Genomic DNA, 18,806 nt, shown 5'->3' with positions numbered 1-18,806 from the left:
GAGCTCAGTCTCTGGAGTAGCTACTATTATAGGCTCTGGGCTGGAGGTCTTTCTTTTGTAACTTTTTTCTTTTTCTTTTGGCTAATCTTGGTTGGTCTGGGATCTGGTTTGGCCACCATTCACTTCACCCCAAGGGGCAGGGCATCTGTCCCCAGTGGGAGTCTGCTCTGCCTTCTCAGAGCTGCTACCTTGACTTCTCCAGAGGAGGAGGGGGTGGAGGAGCCACAGGAAATCTCTGCTTTCTCAAGGTCTTCCAAAGGAGAAGATTTAGGTTCTAACCTGTGTCTTCCATCTGTCTACACAGGTCTACATCTCCCTCAAAAATAAACTGAATTTTTGTCATCATCTACTCTGTTTAAAATATTATCATGACTACTTAAAGAAAGTAAGAGTTACATAAATAAGAAAATAAAAGAAAAAACAAAACATTGCCATTTGGACTTGAAGTTCACAGGAAGATAATTAACAAAAATAAGAATAAAAAGAAAGAAACAGGAGGGTAGTGGTGGGTTTGGAGGGGTGGATGAGAATGTTGAAAGGGGTGACATCGATCAAGGTTCCTAGTGTTCACAAACTGCTTTGTTGCATGGCAACTCCTTGTACAACTACTTAAAGATAATTTTTAAATGGTGGTAAAAAAAAATCATAGTTTTCACATTTTTTTATTTTTAGGCCTTGGAAATTTGGATGTATGTTACACATATAGCATATCTCTATTCAAATGCTACATTTACATAGGATGTATTTAATCCAAGATTAAATGCTGGCATTTTAAAAACAGACTCATATACCCAAAATAGGCTCTCTATATATTTACATGTTTTCCAATCACTAGTTGAGTAACAGTTTTCATATTTAAGTTGTAGCTAATTGAAATCAAATGAAATTAAGAACACAGTTCCTCAGTTTCAGGAAACACATGTCAAGTGCTCAGTGATTGCTTATGGCTATATTTATTTTTTGCATTGTCCATGGCTGGTCTTTTTACATTTGAGGCAAGCTCTGATTTTGCTGGTTATTTCTGAATATGGAGTCTCAGACTTTTCTGCCTGCGCTGATTTTGAACCTTGATCCTCTAGATTTCAGTAGCGAGGATTATAGGTATGAGCCACCATCTCCTAGCTTCCTTCACATTTTTATTAGTATCAATGTTTTATAAAGGAATCTCATTTTGATATGTCCATATATATAACATATCTTGATCAGATTCATCCCTTCCACCATTCTACCTCATTCTCTTTCCCCTTTTATAAACCAGTCTCAATAATTTCATGATTCCTTTTTCATACATGTTCAGAATGTATTTTAATCATATTTATCCTATCAGTTAGACCTCTTGCTGTTCTCAAGTAGCCGCATCCTAAGCAGTGTCTGTTTTGTGTTGTCATTCATTTTTTGTTAGTATATGCTAATTGTTCACAAGGGTTTCCCTAGCGTATTTCACACATGTGTATATAATACTTAAGTCAGCCTCTGAAAATAATTTTTTTATTAATTTTTATTTTTTATTGTGAACATACTGTACAGAGGTGTTACAATTACATGGGCAAGATAATGAGTACATTTCTTATCAAGCATTGCAGCCTCCTCCTTTGTTTACCCTTCACATCCCTTCCCAGCCTCCCCCCCCACCTCCTCCCCCCCCCCAAAGTTGTAAAGTTCGTTTTCAACATGACAACTTGTACTTCTCATTGTTGTTACGGGTCCACAGTTATCCTTACACGACCTGTTTTTCCCCTTCTCCTCCACAAATTGTACCGACTTCAAATATAGTGAAAGCAGGGGTTATACTGTGGGGGAGGGACATACAAAGCAACAAAGAAATAATCTTATAAATGCGTTAGAAACAAATGCATGAAAGAAAAAAAAAACATTTAAATACATTTCTAAGGGCTCATTTTCCTAACATCACATTATCTGACCTTTTCTGCTTGACTCATACATATACTAGATATTGCAAATAAGGGAAACCATGGGACCTATGTTTCTTTGGGCTGGGCTTACTTCACTTAATATAAATTTTTCCAAGCCTTTCCATTTCCTAACAAATGGGGCAATGTCATTCTTTCTGATGGAGGCATAGAATTCCATTGTGTATATATACCACATTTTCTTGATCCATTCATCTACTGAGGGGCATCTGGGTTGGTTCCATATCTTAGCTATGGTAAATAATGCTGCAATAAACATAGTTGTGCTGGTAGCTTTAGTGTGGTCTTGTTTGTAAACATTTGGGTAAATGCCCAAAAGTGGGATTGCTGGGTCATAGGGGAGCTCTATGTGAAGTCTTTTGAGGAACCTCCATACTGCTTTCCAAAGTGGTTGAACAAGTTTACACTCCCACCAACAAAGAAGTGAGGTTCCCTTCTGTCCACATCCCCTCCAGCATCTGTTGTTATTAGATTTCTTGATTTTTGCCATTCTAACTGGGGTGAGGTGATATCTCAATGTTGTTTTGACTTGCATTTCTTTTATGGCTAGGGAGGTTGAGCATTTCTTCATGTGTCTATTGGCCATCCTTCTTTCTTCTTCAAAGAAGTTTCTCTTTAAGTCTTTAGTCCACTTATTTATTAGGCAGTTGTGTCTTTGAGGATTTGTTGTTGAGGGATTTAATTTTTTGAGTTCCAAGTATATTTTAGATATGAGACCCTTGCCCATTGTATGGCTAGTGAAGATCTTCTCCCAATCCATGGGCTTTCTATTGATCTTGCTAGCTATATCCTTTGCCATGCAGAAGCTCTGCAACTTCATGCAATACCATTTGTCCAACCTTTCTTTGATTTGTTGTGTTTCTGGGTCTCTATTCAGAAAATTTCGGCCTGTGCCAAGGAGACCTGGGGTTTCTCCTATTCCATCCTGTAATGTTTTCAGAGTGCCTGCTTTGACTCTAAGGTCTTTGATCCATTTGGAGTTGATTCTGGTGCAGGGTGATATATAAGGATCTAGTTTTAGTTTTCTACAAGTAGTTAACCAATTTTGCCAGCACCATTTACTGAAGAGGCTGTCTTTCTTCCATTCTATTTTTTTAGCTTCCTTATCGAAGATTAGATGGCTATAGATCTGGAGGTTCATTTCTGGGTTTTCAATTCTATTCCAGTGGTCCGGAGGTCTGTTCTTATGCCAGTACCAAGCTGTTTTGATTACTATGACTTTATAGTAGAGTTTGAAATTTGGTATTGATATTCCTCCAGCAGTGTTCTTTCCGTTGAGGAGCGTTTTTGCTATTCGGGGTCTTTTATTGTTCCATATGAATTTTTGGATTGTCTCTTCTATTTCCTTGAAGAATGAGGTTGGAATTTTGATAGGTATGGCATTGAATTTGTAGATAGCCTTGGGAAGTATTGCCATTTTCACAATGTTAATCTTTCCAATCCAGGAGCATGGGAGGGTTTGCCATTTTCTAAGGTCTGTTTTGATTTCCTTTTTCAAGTTTTTAAAGTTTTCATCATAGAGGTCCTTCACTTCTTTGGTTAAGTTAATTCCTAGGTATTTTATTTTTTGTGGGGCTATTACAAATGGAGTTGCTTTCCTAATTTCAGTCACACTGTTCTCATTGTTGGCATACAGAAAAGCCATTGGTTTGGGGGTGTTAATTTTACTTTGCCAAAGTTTTGAATCAGCTTGAGTAATTTGGGAGTGGAGTCTATGGGATTCTTTAAATACAAGATCATGTCATCTGCAAAGAGGAAGAGTTTTATTTCTTCTTTCCCTATTTGGATCCCCTTTATGTTTGCATCTTGTCTTATTGCTGTAGCTAGGCATTCTAATACTAGATTGAAGAGAAGTGGAGAGAGTGGACATCCTTGTCTTGTTCCTGAGTTAAGAGGAAATGGCTTTAGTTTTTCACCATTAAGTATAATGCTGGCTGTAGGTTTGTCATATACAGCCTTTACTATATTTAGGAATGTTTCATGGATTCCTAATTTTTCCAAAACCTTCTGAAAATAATTTTTAAAGTAATTATGTCTGAGTGCCAGTGGCTCTCAACTGTAATATTAACTACTTAAGAAGCTGAGATCTGAGAATCGCAGTTCAAATCCAGCCAGGACAGGAAAGTCTGTGAGACTAATTTCCAGTTTCCAGTTAATCATCAAAAAGCTGGAAGTGAAGCTGTGGTCAAGTGGTAGTGTAGTGCTAGCTTTGAGCAGAAAATCTCAGGGACAGCATCCAGGCCCTGAGTTTAAGTCCCAGAGCCAGCGCGTGCACACGCACGCGTGCACGCTCACGCACACGCACACACACACACACACACACACACACACACACACACAGCAGCAGCAGCAGCAGCAGCAGCAGCAGCAGCAGCAGACATATAGATTTCAACCCAGAACTATTAGCAATAAATAACACTTGGAGGATGTCTATAAACCTGACAACTGTTTAATTATGTCTAAGTAGAAGTACTTAAAAATAAAATATAGATAATATCATTGTTTCAAAAGGCAAGATAGCAGAAAAGGGAGGAGGATGGAACTTAAACCAAAATGCAGAGCACTGGTCACCAGAGGAACTTTCTTCCCGGAAAAGATCTGCTGACAGGTGGGCATGGGCAGCATTGGCCTTTCTGCCTTGCTTCTCTGTGGTCTCAGGACAAGTTGCTACTGTGAAAGTCAGATCTACAGCTTAAAGTAATCTACATGTCAGGGGACATAGGAGGGATGGGAATTCAGTTAACAGGCCAAATCTAGCACTTTTGATTTTAAAGACAAGCTATGGTACCCAAAAAGAAAAGGAAAGTCAGGTGTTGGTGGCTTACTTGCTAGTTATTCATGAAGCTAAAATCTAGATTGTAGTTCAAAGCCAGCCTGGATTCTCTAGCACAGTAATATTTGTTTCTTTGTTGTTTGTTCTATTGAGATATGCTTTGTTTTCCTAGATTGTAGTTCAAAGCCAGCCTGGATTCTCTAGCACAGTAATATTTGTTTCTTTGTTGTTTGTTCTGTTGCGATATGCTTTGTTTTCCTTTCCTTTTTTTCCTCTACTTGTCTCTGTAGACTTTTAAATGTTTTTTGGGGGGCAGCTACTGGTGGCTCATATCTGAAATCCAAACTACAAAGGGAACTGAGAAATGAGGATCAGCATTCAAAGCCAGCTTGGGCAGAAAAATCCCTGAAACTCTTGTCTCCAATTAAACAGCAAAATCCTGGAAGTAGAGGTATAAATTAAGTGGTAGAATGCCAGCCTTGACCAAAACAAGTGAGAGCCCTGAGTTCAAGCTACAGTACTGATACACACACACACACACACACACACACACACACACACACACACACACACACACACAGAAGAAAAGAGAGAAAAGTGAGAAAGAGAAAGGACAAGGGAAGAAAAAAAAAGCAAAAAATCAAAGTTCTTTTTCTAGTTTTGTGGGTATGTCTTTTTTATGGAGTCACATGTAAAATGTATTTTTCAAGATAGCCCATTGGCTATCAGCTTTCTTATACCACAATCTTTTTACTATAGAATATAATTTTTATTGCAATCTATTTAAGATTTATATCATTATTTGGAAAAAATAATTGTCTGCAGAAAAGCATAACAGAACCCCTATTTTAAAAAGATATTTTTAACCAGAGAACCAAGGCAAATCAATTCAATTTTTTCTTCCTCTAATTCTTTCCTTCATTATTCCATCTACTCTAGTAAGTGAAAAAAATGAAACAAAACAACAACAAAAAAAGAGAAACTTTGCATGATGGTCTTTAAAGGGTTAAATAAATATGAGGTCTTATTCTAAGTGTCTGCCAGATGTGTCTGACGTTATGATTTGGGCAACTTGAATTGCAACACTGTCTACCAGCTGTCAGTTTCTCACAAAGTAGATTTCTGATAACTTCTTGAAAGTGAGTTTATTTCTCTCGATGTCTATAATCCAAATAAAATTTTTTCTACTTGTGCAGCATGCCAGGTGCTGGTGGCCCATGCCTGTAATTCTAGCTACCTAGGTGGCTGAGATTTGAGGATCACATTTTGAAGCCAGCTCATGCAGAAAGGTCCATGAGACTCTTACCTTCAATTAACCAGCAAGATGTCAAAAGTGGAGTGGTGGCTCAAGTGGTAGAATAACAGCCTTAAGCAGTAAAAGCTAAAGGACAGTGCATAGGACTGTCCCCAGTACCAACACACACACACACACACACACACACACACACACACACACAATCTTCATCATTTCACCAGGTACTCAAATCAAGTGAGGAATGTATCAGACAAAATATTGACAAAGCACATCTTTACACAAAAACAAATGCTCAAACAGGAAACTCTCCCCAAATGTTTAGTCATAAAAGCTAGAAAAAAATGATCTCAAAGATGAGCTATGCTTGAATAGACAGCAGTGAACTTGAGAATCGTAGCATTGGATGAGCTGATTTTTTTCACTCTTTTTCCTATGAGCCTTACTTTTCTTCCAAACACTCATAGGCTGTTTTGGAGAAAGTGCTTTGACATGTGTCAAAATGGTATTTTGCTCAAGTGAAAATAAAAAAAAAACCCTCAAAACATATTTTTATCTATTGCCAGCCCAACCCAACCTTTTTGGTTTCACTGTTAGAAAAGTTAAATATTTGGGTGGTGAAGGCAATGCATGAGTTAATGCTTAGGCTCACCATCTCTTGCTCATGGGTGACCCTATCCAGAACGGGGTGAGAAGATGGGTACTGATATCTCATGCCTGCAGTCTTAGCTACTGTGGAGGTTGAGATATGAGGATCAAGGTTTGAAACCAACCTAGGCAGGAAAGTCCATGAAATTCTTATCTCTAATTGATAGCTGACAAAGCCTGGTTGTGCCTCAAGTGGTAGGGTGCCAAGTGTTGAGCAAAAAAGCTGAGAGACATTGCCTAGGTCCTGAGTTCAAGCCCCTGGACTGGCACAAATACAAACAAACAGTGAGTGAGTATACTCACTCACAATGAGTGAAAATATTCCACTAAAAGTCTCCTTATTTTTCCATCTGATTTTACACATCAACAATAAACCCAAAAGACAATAGCCAAAAAAGAATTCTAACACCTTGAAATCATTGTGGAAAGAGCAGAGAACTTTCTCTTAAAAGACTTAAGTTTGCTGCTAAGACAGTTTTGAATTCACTGGGTCTATAGTCATGTCCAGGAGAGTGGTCATTTAACCTTTCAATAGCATCTCCAAAAGCAGTCTGAATTGTCAAGAATTTTGGCTCACATCTCCACTTATCTTCAAAGGCACTTAGGGTAAGAATTTCCACTCCAAATTTTGGAATTCTTGTAAAATCTCATCTATGTCTGCCCTTTGCTTTGGTAACATGGAATGCATTTATGTCAGTAACAATCTCACAAAATAGCAAAGGGAAAAAGGATTACTTTCTGTCCAAATGTGTGTTGGAAAGCAGAGTGTTCATGAGAGCGAGCGTGACTAATCCATGGGTTTGATAAAAGTTGTCATCCTGGGAATACTTCAGAAGGATTGTGGCCTTTAAAACCATAAAACTGATTTGGCTGAGAGATTACAGACTGTTATTTGTAGTTGCTCGTGACCAGAACTGGATTGGCCACCCTTGTGAGCTAGAGCTTGCTAGTATGTTTCCCTTAAATGTCAAAAGTTTAAATTCTCTTAGGGTTCCCAAATGATCATGGATTCAAGGTAGAAACCTGATAAAGGTTTGCAAGCAAGAAGCAATAAAAAAAACCTCCACGACAGGCAAGCATAGAAAACTTCCCCATCATCTGAGAGACAGGAAGATCCAGTATTCTCTCTACAGCTCAGTGGTCATCTCTGTTATTCAGCCATGGCCTATGTTTTTTTAGAATGATAACCTCATAATTGTGGGATCATACCTTGTGTGAAACCAGGGTCTTGCATTCTCATTTTGCTTTTGAGTTCAAAACTGGTCCTCTACCACTGGAGCCATAGCTCCCCTTCCAGCCTTTGCTGATCAACAGAATGTAAGAGGCTTTCCTCCTGAGGAAAGTCTGAGCTCTTCAGATCTCAGACTTCTGAGTAGCTACAATTATAGGCATGAGTTACTGGTGCCTGGCTGTCATCTATTTTTATGAAAAACATTTTTTGATTGTACAGTGTATCTGACATTTTTCCAAATAGAGGTACTGTCTGTCTGTCTGTCTCTATGACTATACATCTCTGTCTCTTTAGAGAGATAGAGATTTCTCTCTATAACTCTATACCCTAGGATGGATATACAGGCAACTGAGTTGCACACCTAGCAATTCAAGAAAAGAGAATTTAAAGCAAAAAAAATCTTTCCCAGATACTTACAATCTTAGCTAATCAAGAGGCTGAAATCTGAGGATTGAGGTCAGAGCCAGCCTAGGAAGACAAATTGGAGAAACTTTTACTTCCAATGAACCAACAAAACACCAGAAATGAAGCTGTGCTTTAATGGTAGAGTGCCAGCCTTGAGTAAAAAAGCCAAGTGAGAGTACAAGACCCTATGTTCAAACCCCAGTACTGGCATTAAATTTTTTTTTGTTTTTTCATTGTACATGATTGAGTGGCTCTTAAATTCAGAAGTGTGCTCATTATTATAAAAGAAATCAATGCAGTACAGGTGAGTCAATGCCGAACTACCTCATTTCTACTGTCCCTGGTTTATGTGGAAATACTTTGTAGAGGTAAAGACAACTTATATTCCAGGAATTGTTATCTATTTGTGTCAGTGTCGGAACTATTGTTTCTTTGTTCCTACTTGTGGTTACTCTACTGAATAAAGGCACACAAATGAACTATGGCTCAAGTTGTAGAGTACCAGCCTTGAGCACAAAAGCTCAGGATCCAAGGCTCTGAGTTCAAACCTTAGGACTAGCACCAAAGAAGAAAAAGTACATAAAGCCAGGTGCCTGTGGGGTTGTACCTGTAATCCTAGCTACTCAGGGGTTGAGATATGAGGATCATGGGTCAAAGCCAGCCCAGGCAGGCAAGTTTCTGAGACTCTTATCTCAAAGTAACCACCAAAAACCCAGAAGTGGAGCCACAGATCAAGTGGTAGAGTGCTAGCCTTTAGCAAAAAAAAAAGCTAAGGGACAGTGCCCAGGTCTTGAGTTCAAGCCTCAGTAATGATTGTGCTTAGTAGTAGGTGCTCTACCACTGAGCCTTACTTGCAGTCCTGCTTTTTGCTGATCAGTTTGGAGATAAAGTCTCTTGGATTTTTCTTCCCAGACTAGCTTTCAACTGTGATGCTCTGGAACTGAGCCTCCTGAGTAGCAAGGATTACAAGTATAAAGCATTGGTCATTAGCTCCTAAAGATTATTGTATACAATATTTTTAGAGCACCTACATTTTGACTATGACCTGACACTTGAGATCCTGTTGGCACCTGTAAAGATTCAGAAAATGGAGCATTTCAGAATTCCAACTTTCAGGTGAGAGGTGCTTAATTCGAGATGCTCAAGAGACAATATAGGAATCCAACTAATATAAAACCCAGAGTTTTTAATGCTATTTGTGTATTCATAGTCAATGACGTTTACTAAAATAAAACGAATAGATATAGTTGGAGTTCCAAAATGGAAATAGATTCTAGACTCCTATTTTTAGATTTCAACTTTAATGTACTTCTGATTTTTGTATCTTTTGCTTCTCTTTCCTTCTTCCTTCGACGCTGGCAAATACAATAATTACTCATGGCATAGAATCTACAAGATGTCAGAGAGGGGAATTAGTGATTTCAATATCTGCAAAACAAACAGCTTCATAAAAATTAGGTTTTGGAGAGGCATGGGTGAGAATGGCAAAAGGGGTGACATTGATCAAGATATATTATGTTCATCCACTGCTTTGGGTAATAGCATTTCTCTGTACACCTACTTGAATGTGACAAAAAACAAATTAAGTTTTGGGTATTGGTGATACAGTAATACAGCAATCTCCTTGCATAGGTTTATAAAAGAAAACTCCAAAGATAGGGCTGTGTGCTCTATTGGCCTTGGACTTGGCAGGAAGGACTCTGACTCTGGAAACTGCTGAGGTAGGAGTTAAGATCTTCCCCACTGGGCTCACTCTTCACTTGAGCCCATGCTGGCAGACAAGTCCCTTGAACAGATTGTGTCAGTCTGGTGCCAGAGCACAAGGCCTGAAAGTCCTTATTCTGTAGGACTCCCACTTCCTGCAGGAATGCAGGCTTCATTCTCCATTTCTGAAGCTCCCGTGAGCAGGATGTTCAGTGAGCTCAAGCTGTGGTTGATCACTTGAGTGAAGTCCTCAACAGAATGATGTTGCCCAATACACAATGGTGACAAATCTTTGCAGCTTAGCCCTCACCACCAGTGGTGGCTCAAAGGCAAAGCTCCTTTTTACCATTGGAGGGGCACTTCTCCACACCCAGTCAATGCTGACTTGAGAGCCTAGATGCCTTTTCAAGTAGGGTGACATTTGTGTCACATTGTCATATTGTTTCAAAATAAAGAGCTTGATTTCTGGGAAAAAAAAACAAAAAACAAAAACCTGGCCGGGTGTTGGTGGTTCATATCTATAATCCTAGCTACTTAGGAGGCTGAGGATCTGAGGATCTCGGTTCAAAGGCAGCCCGGGCAGCAAAGTCCTTGAGACTCTTACCTCCAATAAACCACTCAGAAAACTGGAAGTGGCGCTGTGGCTCAAGTTGTAGAGTCCTTGCCTTGAGCTGAAGAGCTCAGGGATAACACCCAGGCCGAGTTCAAGACCCACAACTGACAAAAACAACAACAAAACAAAACCAAACTACCAACCCCCCAAAAAACATTGCTATGCAAAGAGACCTGAATAATAGACAAAGCTATTCAAAGAAGCCACTTGAGCCTCTTCTGGGCCCACCTCCAATGAAGAAGGAGGAATAAAGATTTTGGGTCATGGGGGTAGAGGAATGCAGAAATAGGAATCCAACTTCCCATGGCTGATGAAGAATACACCCTGGCTTAAGGAAGGGAAGAATGACAATAAATAAACTCCTTTGAGTCAACCCCTTGACCAGACTTTGTAGATGTGAGGAGTGCAGGGGAGGTAGCTCACAAACCTGTGCAAAATTCCAATGACACATGGGAGATAGCAGGAAAGAGCAGGTTGAGCCCAGAGGGTATGCAGCAATCTGCAGAACATGGTTTGGGAGCAGTGCGGATTTTTGGAGCACACAGCTCAACAGAGAAGATGGTACTGGAACACTCTTTTGTTGATGGCAGGGAAGGAAGTTGGGGAACACAAAACAGGTGTCACATCCCTCAAGTCTGTCCTGTTCTAGGAATGGCAGCTGATCTCACTTTGGAGTGTTGTGCTGTGTTCCGTTTTTCCCTCACATGCTTGTTCTCCAAGCAGTCTGGGGGATTGAACCCATGGCCTTCCTCTTCTAGACTAGTGCTCTACCACTGGAGCGACAGCCCCAGCTCTTTTTATTTTCAGTTTGTTTTTGAGATAGGGTCTCAGGAACTTTGTCTGTGCAGGACTTGAACTTGGGCTCCTTCTGTCTCTATCTCCTGAATAGCTGGGCTTACAGGTATACACAGGTATTGGGCTCTGATTGGAAGATATAGCTTCCGAAGAGGTTGAACCCAGATTTGCTACTTGAGAATGTCAGTATACCTCCAAACAACCAGACATTAATGAAGATGAAAATCATCACCTCTAACACTCCATTTATCCCTATGCCCTCAGTGTCTTGGCTTGGTGTGTTGTTATTAGCACCATTTTGTGAGTAAAAACTGTTGTGTTCTTCCTTCATTCTGCCTCTGCCTTTGGAAATGGGTAAGGATATGTCAAGACTTCAGGATGCAGAGTATCTAATTCGCTACTAAATGCTGAAAGAATGATATGTGCTTTGAGAGTCTGTTTTTTTTTTAAGGCAAGAAAAAGAAAAAAAATAAGCTCATGCTTTTAGAATGTGATTTTTTTTCTTTCCTCCTACTCAGGGGACCTATGAATCATGAGAATTAATTAATGTCTCAGAGCTGTTTATTACCTTTTCTTCTAAAAGCACAATGAAATACTGGTTCACAGTGCTGAGAAAAGGAGGTACATAAACAGGTTCCTGTGCACGATGCCAGATGTGGGCATCTGACTCTCAATAGCAGAGTATAATAAAGGATAAAGCATTCAATTTGTCACTGTCACTTGGCCCTGGGCTTCTGTAGTGCCCTGATGACCTGTGGGTTAATTAAAACACTGTACCAACATCTTTAGCCTTTATAGATTCACAGATTATAAACCAATCACCTGCAGCACTGCTGTTCAGATAAAACTCAACCAAGATGGAATTAAGAACCTGCTTGTGTTATCTAATTTCATAGCTAACACAGGTAAATTTTCCTAGCTCTTCCGTGGAGCAATTCTTAGGGCATGACTTAGAATCTTCCTTGATATTTAGTCTCATCTGGTTAACAAAATTATATTTTCAATTATGTGAAAACTTTTATTTCACATTTTGCTTACCTACTAGGAGTTTTGTGGTGTTTCTATATCTGCCTAACTTTGCTATGCTTTTATTTTTGATTGTATATGAATTTAGAATTTAGAGCATGTTCAGTTGGTAGAGCATTAGCCAATGAATGATAGCATCAGGTATTAAAGTGGAGCCCAGCTTTTAAACCAAAATTAAAAAATAGAAGAATTTATAAGTCAAACACATAGGATCATGAGTATGGATAAAAAAAAAATCACAGAGAAAGTACAGATTTATTTTCCTAGAAGATTCCATTTTAGGAAGGTGTAAAGATCCAGGCACCAGTGGCTCACACCTGTAATCCTAGCTACTCAAGTGGCTGAGATATGAAGATCTTGTTTCGAAGCTAGCCTGGACAGGAAAATCCACGAGACTCTAATTTCCAATAAACTACTCAGAAAAAGCTGGGAGTGGCACTGTGGTTCAAGTGGTAGAGCTAGAATCTTAAGCAAAGGAAGTCAGGGACAGCACCCAGGCCCAGAGTTCAAGCCCAGGACTGGTTTAAAAAAAAAGTAGCTGGGTGCTGGTGTCTCATGCCTGTAATCCTAGCTACTAAGGAAGCTGAGATCTAAGGATTGCGGTTCAAAGCCAGCCTGGGCAAAGAAAGTCCATGAGACTCTTATCTCCAATAAACCTTTCATAAAACCAGAAAAGGCACTGTGGCTCAAGTGGTAGAGCACTAGCCTTGAGCTGAAGAGTTCAAGTCCCTCAACCAAAAAAAAAAAAAGAAGTAAAGTAGTGAATGCATTTCTACTACTTTCTGGGAAATGGTAGCCATTACATTTATTGACTTTAATCAACAGTGACAAGAAACCACTGAGAGTAGTTTTTCCTCCAAATTTTGCACATAAGGAATCCTTTTTCAAAAATTATTGCTAGCTGCTGGAAGCTAATGTCCATGAGACTCTTCCATTTAATTAAGCACTCCCAAAAGCCAGAAGTGGCGCTGTGGCTCAAGCGGTAGAGTGCCAGTCTTAAACAAATAAGCTGAAGGATAGTGCTTAGGTCCTAAGTTCAAGTCCCAGTACCAGCACACACACACACACACACACACACACACACACACACACACACACACACACACACACTCACATACAAAATCATTTAGATATAATAGAAAACATTTTTTTCCTGGACTATTAGTATCATAGTAATTTTGGTCTTTGAAAAAAGACAAATAATTTATCAAAATGAATCTAGGAACTAGACCATGGATTTAATTAGGATGCAATTGTAATCATTTGGGTTCTATTTCTTTCCTTTCCTTTCTTTTCTTTTCTTTTTTAGTTTGAGACTGAGACTTGAACTCTGTACCTGAGTTGTTTGCTCAGTAGCTAGCACTCTTATTTACTGAGCTATGCCTCTAACTCCCAGATTCGATTTATTGCACTAACTTCCACCAAACTACCCAACAAAAGGCAGGTATATGAGACTATTATCTCCAATTAAGCACCCTATCCCCCTCCCCCCCCAAAAAAAAAAGCCAGAAGTGGATCTATAGCTCAAGTGGTAGAGCACTAGCCTTGAGCAAAAGGGAGCTCAGGGACAGTGCTCAGGCCTTGAGTTCAAAACCCAAGAGTGGCAACAACAAACAAAAAGAAGCAAAAAATAAAATACCAACCTTTAAAATATATATATAAATGTAGAGATATAGAAAAAAAGCTTAAGATTAACTCAGCCTAGCTCTAGCTCTGTTTCAATGGTAATAATTGCATCAATTGCCATCTTGATATAGTGATGTAATGACTTTGGATGACTTGACCAGTGACTCTCTCTATGATTCCTTGTTAACCACTACATCCATCACTTAACACTTGGACCTGTCCAATTGTTGTTGTGTTTTTTGGCAAAGTTTATTTGAGCAAAGACCAATTCATGAATCAGCAAAACTCAGAACCAGAAGGGGCTCAGAGAACTGTAAGGACAATAGTGAACCAAGAGCTATAAAAGGCAAATGTGGAAAGCAAAGGAAGAAATCTGATTGGTTACATCTAGCCAGGTGCCTTATCTGGTCATGGTCAGAACAGTTGACTGACTGGTTACCTAAAGCTCATTGCTTGTGATTGGCTGAAACCCACTACTTATTACAAAATACACCTCTCTTTTTCTCTAGCCCTATCTACATATTTACTGCTTATTTAATTTCTTTTGCTTTTGCTTTTATTCGCTGCTTTCCAATTAAAAATATCCTTAAGTAGTTGTACATAGGAGCTTCCATTCAACATGTCAGTTTGTGAGTACAATACATCTTGCTCAATGTCACCCCTTCTATTAATTCTCCCCTATCTCTCCCAACCGCACCCATCCCCTCAAGATACCTAGTTCCATTTTCACTTACGTACATTGGATTTCAGCCCAGATGCCCCTCAATCAACAAATGGATCAAGAAAATGTGGCATATGTACACAATGGAGTTCTCCTTATCCATCAAAAGGAAAAGGAAATGGAAAGACTAGGAGAGAATGATTAAGTGAAGTAAGCCAGACCTAAAGAAACACAGGCTGCATGTGTTCCCTCATCAGTGGGAACTAGAATATGGCTGTAAATCTAGATGTAAGCACATTGGGTGACACCCAAGTGGTGATAAATGAATTAACTGAAGTATAATTGAATCTATGGAGAATTCAAATTTGTAGAATTTCTTCTTCCTCCTCCTCCTCCTCCTCCTCCTCCTCCTCCTCCTCCTCCTCCTCCTTCTTCTTTTGTCAGTTGTGGGCCTGAACTCTAGACCTGGGCACTGTCCCTCAGCTCTTCAGCTCAAGGCCAGCGCTCTAACACTTGAGCCACAGACACTTCCGGCTTTTTCTGTTCATGTGGTGCTGAGGAATTTAACCCAGGGCCTCATGCATTCAAGGCAAGCACTCTATCACTGAGCCACCTTCCCAGCCCCTCAAATAGTATAATTCTTTAAAAAGACTAAGTTGAAGCCTAGCAAAAATTATCATTTTTAATTATTTATATAAAGATATTTCAGTTCCACAATTCAGATTCTAAGTACCGTGTATCTCAATCATTGTCATTATTCTCCCATTGCTCTTCATCCCAAGTTACATAGTTTAACTTTGACATGATTGCACATTAAACATTATGACTGCATTACCCACCCTTTCTTTCTCCGTTCATCTGTCTGTCCCCCTTTAACTTCACCCCCCTGCACTCAAGTTCCAACTTTCTTGTATTCATTTTTGTTAGACTGTAAGTTAGTTGTTCAGAGAAGTTACACCACTGGAATCCTCCCCTGCATATGCCAGACTTCAGTTAATACACTTGGGTACATATGCATATGGGCCCTGTATATGTTTACATATATATTTATAAATGGGACCTACCGTCCACATGCTTTCAATAAGTATTAAGTATTTCTCAGTGTGTTTGTTTAAGCACCAGAGAAAGCAAAGTTCATGTCTCAGAAAATGCTGAAGGGCTCCAACAGTGTGTTAGACAAGTGAAATGGATATTGTTTATATTCGACTATAGTGAGCTTTGCCTAGCAATATGTTTGTCAGAGAAGTCTGAGAGTGCATATTTTATGCAGATGATTAGCCTGAATCGTTTGCAGGGATGAAGCTTGGTGGAAGCATCCTCCTTTGGCTGTCAAGGTGGGTTAAAATGTTGAGCAGGACTGGTGTTATTGGCTCATGCCTGCAATCCTAGCTGCCCAAGGGGGTGGAGCTCTAGAGATCCATGATTTGCAGAAATATGGCCTGGGCAGAAAAATCTATATGACTCTGTGAGGTGTCCAAAAAAACCAACAATGAATAGCAGGAAGCTGAAATCTGTTTTGTCAGAGGATGGACTGGGGTTCAAGGGGAAAGGGAGCTGATGACAAGAGAGAGGAAGAATTGGCCAACACATTCTTGTCCATTGAACAAGAATTACAGATTGGAACAGATGGGGCAGGGGGCAAAGGCATGGTGACATTGATCAGGATGCATTGTAATCATAAATGGACAGGTTGAATTGAGACTCATCTGCACAACTACTTAAAGGTAATGGAAAATAAAAAATAATAAAAAGAGAAGAGCAAATAACTGTATTGCCAAAGCTCATAGAATTCATGAACTATAGACCACGCTATGTGGAGCGCTCTCGTGGGTTTACCAGACAGGGGTGCTGAGGCCTTGCTCTGCCCTACGCCTCCCTGACCTTGTGGCGGCTGCACTGGGCCGGAACCACACCCCCCTGGGCACACCCAGCGAGGCCAACACGGTCCGGAGCCAGGAGCGCTAGTCGCTTCAGCCCTGTGGAAGAGACCCACGGAAGTCCTGCCCCTCAAATCCGGAAAGAGTGTGTGTACGCGCGCCATTGGCTAAAGATTGCATTAATAGGCCTGCCTATTTGCTGAGAGTTGTGCAATGTCACATTAGACTGCTGCTGATTGGATGCTGTGCTGTACATAAGCTTGTGCACTGCGGTAATAGATCTGCACCTCGAGTCTGGTCTCAGGAGTCTGTTCCCGGCCTTCGTCCTGGGCTCAGTGGCCACTTTTCCCCTGGAGGCATCTGAAGGGGGACACCGACGACGATAAAGACACTTTGCCCCATGAAGGTTAGAATAGTGTTTGTATCTCACAATATTGTGAAATTTATGAAATGTGTGTAATCACCTAGTCACAATAAAAAATGCTTAAACATGTAGTACATAGAAAAAAGAAGCAAAATCAGGGCTGGTGGTATGGCTCAAGTGATAGAAGATTAGCAAAACAAGCACTTCAAGCCAGCACAAGGCCCAGAGTTTGAACTTCAGTATACTGAAAAGGAGTAATAGCAAAAAGACACTGGAAAATCTACCAATCACCTTGATTAGTGTACCTGTAGTGTTGACTTCTCAAAATTTCATTTTCAATGTTTCCTATGACTGGGTTAGTAGTTTTCTGTCACTAGAACAAAAACCTGAAGAAATTGTTTATTTAGCACATGGCAGAAATATCAATGAGACTCTTAGCCAGCAAAAATCCAGAAGTGGAGCTTTGGCTCAAGTGTTAGATCACCAGCCCAGAGCAACAAGGGAGAGTACTCGTGTCCTGAATTCAAGGGACAGTACTCATGTCCTGAAGTTAAGCCCCAGTCCTGGCACAAGAACAAACAAGTAAGCAAACAAGAATATTGAAGGTTGAGCTGGGAAGGTGGCTCAATGGTAGAGCGCTTGCCTTGCATGCATGAGGCCCTGGGTTCGATTCCTCAGCACCACATAAGCAAAAAAGAAAAAAAAAACGGAAGTGGTGTTGTGGCTCAAGTGGTAGAGCGCTAGTCTTGAGCTGAAGAGCTGAGGGACAACGTCCAGGCCCAGAGTTCAGGCCCCAAGACCGAACCAAAAAAAAAAAAAAAGAATATTGAAGGTGAACTGAGGAAGCTATAAGGTACTTGTGTCGAAATATGAGGAGATTTGGATACTAAATAACTCAGTCTTAAATAACTGTCTAAGCAAACATGAATTAGAATAGTTGCCAAACATAGTCTGATGGTTCGTTTTTTCTTGTACTTGATTCACAGTCTGCATGAGGCTCACTTTTGGTGTGTTCCCTTCTGTGGTTCTGGGCAATGATCATGTACTCACCATTGTTGTATCACATAGATTTTATTGTATCACATAACTTCCCTGTCCTCCAAGTTCTTTTTAATCATTCACTCCCTCCTCTCATTTCACTGCTTTTTTTGTGTGCTTGTGGGGGATTGAACTTAGCCTGGACACTGTCCTTCAGCTTTTTCACTCAAGGCTGCCATCCATTTGAACCATAGCTCCATCCTGGCTTATTAGTGGTTAATTAGAGACAAGAGTCTAACAGACTTTCCTGCCCCGACTGGCTTTCAAGTGTGATCCTCAGAGTAGCAAGGATTACAGGTGTCACTGCTTTTTAAAAGGCGAGTAATAATCCATCATACACATACCCATAGTTCATTTATGAACTCACCGCTTGGTGGACATTTGCATTGTTTTCTCTTCTTTTGTCCATTATGAATAATGCTGCTATGAACAGTTGTGTAAAAGTTTTATGAGGATTGATGTTTTCGTTACTCCTGGGTATTTCCTGAGAAGCAGAATTGCTGGGTCATGTGGCAACTCCATAATTAAACTGCTAAACTGTGTTCCAAAGTGAGTGTTCAGCTAGCATCCAGACAATGTATGGAACGCTCATTTTCTCTCAACCTCATCAGCACATGCATGTCTTTTTTATTTTCCTTGTCTCTGTAGATGTGAGGTGATTTTCTTTTTGTGATTTTGATCTTATCTCTCTGGCAACTGATATTGAGAATATTTTTCAAGTGTTGTGGTCATTCATGTGATCTTCTATGGAGATAATCTATTCTAATCTGTTGCTCTTTTTTTTGTGTGTGTCGGTTGTGGGGCCTGAACTCTGGGCCTGGGCACTGCCCTCAGCTCTTCGGCTCAAGGTTAGTGCCCTACC

The sequence above is a fragment of the Dipodomys spectabilis genome, unplaced genomic scaffold, assembly GCF_019054845.1.
Source record: "Dipodomys spectabilis isolate Male_0828 unplaced genomic scaffold, ASM1905484v1 ptg000095l, whole genome shotgun sequence".
Taxonomy (NCBI): domain Eukaryota; kingdom Metazoa; phylum Chordata; class Mammalia; order Rodentia; family Heteromyidae; genus Dipodomys; species Dipodomys spectabilis.
This window is presented reverse-complemented; position numbering follows the sequence as displayed.